Genomic DNA, 4,516 nt, shown 5'->3' with positions numbered 1-4,516 from the left:
GAGATCTCCTACGGACTCTTCGCCTTGACAAAGGCCACCCATTTTCTCCAAGATGACTCATATTGCCTTCTAGTAGATTTGCACTTATATTCCTCTAGGAAGTCTATGCTGGCTTTCGAAATCCCGAAACGCTTTCTCACCGCTAGGGAGAGAAAATCATGAGCTGCAGGGTCCGGGTTTTCTGTAATGAAGCGCAGAGAGTCGACTTCTGGACTCGCTGGGTCAGAACTGGATGTGGTAGCGGCACAAACTTCAGCTGTAGTTCCAATGCCAAGGGGAACCACACGCTGTTCGGCCACTTGTGGGCCACTATTGCCGCTACCCCCTTGAAGGATCTCAGTTTGTTGAGGACCCTCAACAGAAGGTTGTGAGGAGGGAACAGATAAATCCTGGACCATCTGTTCCAGTCGAGGGACATCGCGTCCACTGCTTCCGCTAAGGGGTCCTCGTACGGGGACACGTACAGGGGCAACTTCTTGTTGTCTTTCGTCGCAAAGAGGTCTATCTGCAGTTCTGGGACTTGATTCAGAATGAAGGAGAATGATCCTGCGTCTAAGGACCATTCCGACTCTATCGGTGTGAACCTGGATAGAGCGTCCGTTGTCACGTTGCGGACTCCTTGAAGGTGAACTGCCGACAGGTACCACTTCTTCTTTTCCGCCAATCGGAAAATGGCCAACATCACCTGGTTGAGAGGTGGTGACCTCGACCCTTGTCGATTCAAGCATCTCACAACTACCTCGATACGGGGAGACTTTCTTTAAGGTAAGGAGCACTGCCATAGCTTCTAGAAAGTTTTTGTGAAAGGTCCTGAATAGCTTGGACCAAGTCCCCTGGACTTTTTTCCGATGAGAGTGACCTCCCCATCCCTCCTTTGAGGCGTCTGAGTGAATCGTCATCGACGGGGGAGGTGGCTGAAGAAGAACCGACTTCTTTAGATGTCTGGCTTGGGACCAAGGCCTGAGAAGAGTACGTAGCCGAAGCGGAACTGGTCTTCTCAGATCTCTTCGCGCGTTTGATGCATACCTTCTCCAAACTCCGGTTGTATCCTTTAGCTGTGCTCTTAGCACTGGGTTTGTCACCGAAGCAAACTGGAGAGAGCCCAGTACCCTCTCCTGTTCGCGTCTTGATATCCTCTCGGAATCTAGAAGTCTCTTGACAGAACCCGCTATCTCCTTCCTTTTCTTCGCCGGGATGGAGAAACGGTGTGACAAAAGGTCCCAGTGGATTCCCAGCCACTGGAACTTTTGAGATGGAGAAAGTCGAGACTTTTTTCTGTTGATCTTGAAGCCTAGGTACTCTAGGAACTGGATCACTCGACTGGAAGCTTGCAAGCATTCTGTCTCGGATGCTGCCCACACCAGCCAGTCGTCCAGGTAGGCTACTACCTGGATTCCCTTTAGGCGTAATTGTTTGAGAGCTGCGCTCGCAAGCTTCGTGAAAATCCTTGGGCTATGTTTAGCCCGAATGGCATGGCTCTGAAGGCGTATAGTCTCCGTTGTAGCCTGAACCCTAGGTAGGGGGAGAGTCGACGGCTGATTGGGATGTGCCAATAGGCGTCTGACAAGTCTATAGAGACGGAGTATGCCCTCTTGGGCAGTAAGGTCCTTATGTGTTGCAGTGTTAGCATTTTGAATTTGCAATTCACTATGAACTTGTTGAGTGGCGACAAGTCCAGAATGACTCTGAGCTTTTCCGAGTCTTTCTTGGGAACACAAAACAGCCTCCCTTGGAATTTGTTGGACTTCACCTTTCGGATCGCATTTTTCTCCAACAGTTCTTGAACGTACTCCTCCAGAATGGGGGTGGAGTGTTGGAAAAACCGAAGGCACGGAGGTGGAGTGCTGTACCAGCTCCAGCCCAGTCCATTCTTGAGTAGGCTCTGGGCCCAGGGATCGAAGGTCCATCGATCCCAAAATTTCAGAAGTCTCCCTCCTACCGGTATCATTTCACTTGGACTGCCATCCTGAGGTCTTGCCTCCCTGACCACGACCACCCCTGAATCCCCTTCCCCTTGAGGGGCGCCTAGACGAGCCTCTGGCTGCTCCTCTAGGCTTTGCTCGAAAGGAAGAAGACTGCCCTTCGAACGTTGGGGTGAATGCAGTGGACTGTGTCGACACAGCCTGGGGTACCCACTGAAAAGTGGTCGGGGTTTGTGCCACCATCTGGGGCACTGGAGGCAATGGCAATTGCAGTTGCTGTTGCTGTCTAAGGGGCTTGGCTGGCCGAGACGGTAGCCTAGTCCTCATAGTCTTCCTCTTTGATTGAGGACCCTCATCCGGGGAAGACTTTCTTTTGATAGCCAGGCCCCACTTCTGGAGAAGGTTTCTGTTCTCCAAGGCGGCCTTATCAACAACTTCTTTGACCAAATCGGTAGGGAAAAGGTTTTTCCCCCAAATGTTGGAGGAGATTAACTTCCTTGGCTCGTGCCTCACCGTAGCCGCGGTGAACACGAACTCCCTGCAAACTCTCCTCGCCTTGACGAAGCCATAAAGGTCCTTCGTCACTGAGGCCAGATGAGTCTTAGCCACCACCATGAACACTTCATGGACCTTGGGGTCACTTGCCATCGTCTCAAGAGTAGTCTGAATAGACATTGAGGCAGCCAGTCTTTCTTTTGTCTCGAACTCTCTTCGCAAAAGAAAGTCAGACAGCTTGGGGAGGTCCTCGCCGAACTGCCGTCCGACAATATCAGCCTCCAACTTTCCCACTGAAAACGTAAGATGGACGTCCTTCCAGTCTTTGTGGTCCATAGGCAGGGCCAGCGACAAGGGTTTACACTCCTCCAGGGAGGGGCAAGGCTTGCCGGCCTCGACTGCCTTTAGTACAGCCGCAAACCCTTTCTGTAAAAAGGGGAAGGCTCTAGCAGGAGAGGACACAAAGGAAGGGAGCTTCTTGCTCAATGCAGCTACCTTTGAATTAGAGAAGCCCCTCTCTTTCATCGAGGATGAAAGTAGAGCTTGAGCCTTAGCATGGTCCATCACTATGACCTCCTTCGGCTCTGTCTCCTCCTTTGAAGCTGGTTCCTTCTTCAGCCGGACATAACAGTCCGGATATGATGCCTTTCTGGGCCAGAATTCCACCTCCTCTAGAGGAACTGAGCCCAGCTTATCCGAGATGACGATCTTTCCAGTCGTCATCGGCATGTGCTCAGCATACCTCCATGGGTTAGCATCTGAGCACAAGGGAAGGTCTTTCACATTGAGCCTTCTCTGGGGCCCATGTGATTCTGCAAGGCACTGCATCCGCAGTTCCATAGCAGCCGCCTTCTCCTGATTCTCCTTCTGCATTTGTTGGATCATTCCAACAATAGAAGAGAGGGCCTGTCCCAGCTCTACTGGGAGACCGGCCGATGTTGAGGGAATAGGCTCCGGAATCTGAACCGGAGTAGCCGACACCTCGTCGACCTCTTCCTCTACGACGTCTGGGGCTTGAACTTCATCCTGGCCTCCTGCCAGGAGGTCCTCCTCCAAACGCTCGTCCACATCAGACATCCTGTCATCTAACTGGATGTCTTGCATCGCGACCGCGACTTCAGCATCCACCTGGATCTGCCTTTGGGGGTTCTCCTCTTGAGGCTGGGGAATCCCTGCATCAGCTGATCCCTAAGGGAAAAGATACGCCCTCATCTTCTCACTTGGAAGATAAGGGCCAGAGGTGTTCTATTGGAAGCCCCTTACCCAGGTATGAAGCTTCTTCCTTGCTATATCCCTTGATTCCGCCGTCGTAGGGGAATCAAAGGCCTCAGTAATCAGGTTAGTGCACACAGTACATACCTGAGGGTCCCAATACTGGAGATCATCCTTGGAGACAGCGCATGCTGCGTGTCTCCTACAAAACTCATGTCCGCAGAGGTTCTTGCTGCGGACATTGCAGAAAACATTTCCGCACTTCGGAGGGTCCTCCTGTAAAGAGAAGAAATTTCCATGAGTATCAAGTGAACTATGTATCACTGGATATGCATAGTATAGCATAACAATTCAGAAAGGAAAGACACACACTTGTGTTTCCCTCACAACCCATTGTTGCAGCCTTCCAGATAATAAAATCAAATGGTTAATCTCTTCTAGAGTAACCAATGCAAAGTTTCAAGAGGAAAACCGGTGAATCTCACACCTAAGCAATGATTTTAAAATCCTGGATAATAGACAGGAAAGAACTCACTTTCCTATCTGAAGGGCAACAGCAAAGGGCTGTGCAAGAAAACACAAAAGTGTTAGAACACACAGTGCTCTACCAAAACCCATACTATAGTTTCCTTCTTACAGTATATGTTATACTGAAGAATACTGGTACAGCATAGGAGGTTATGTGCCGGCCGGCACTTGCCGGCCGGCACACACCGTAACTAGCTTTAAAGTATACTACTTAACAGCTATAAGGCGGCAGGACGCTGGTTCCAATGCATGTGCCGGCCGGCAGTCACTGCCGGCCGGCAACAGTCAGTGTCGGCCCGCAATGATTGCCGGCCGGCAACTACACAAGGTAGTACCCGGCTGCCGGCCACACTCTTGGT

The sequence above is a fragment of the Palaemon carinicauda genome, chromosome 13 (assembly GCF_036898095.1).
Source record: "Palaemon carinicauda isolate YSFRI2023 chromosome 13, ASM3689809v2, whole genome shotgun sequence".
NCBI classification, from domain to species: Eukaryota; Metazoa; Arthropoda; class Malacostraca; order Decapoda; family Palaemonidae; genus Palaemon; species Palaemon carinicauda.
This window is presented reverse-complemented; position numbering follows the sequence as displayed.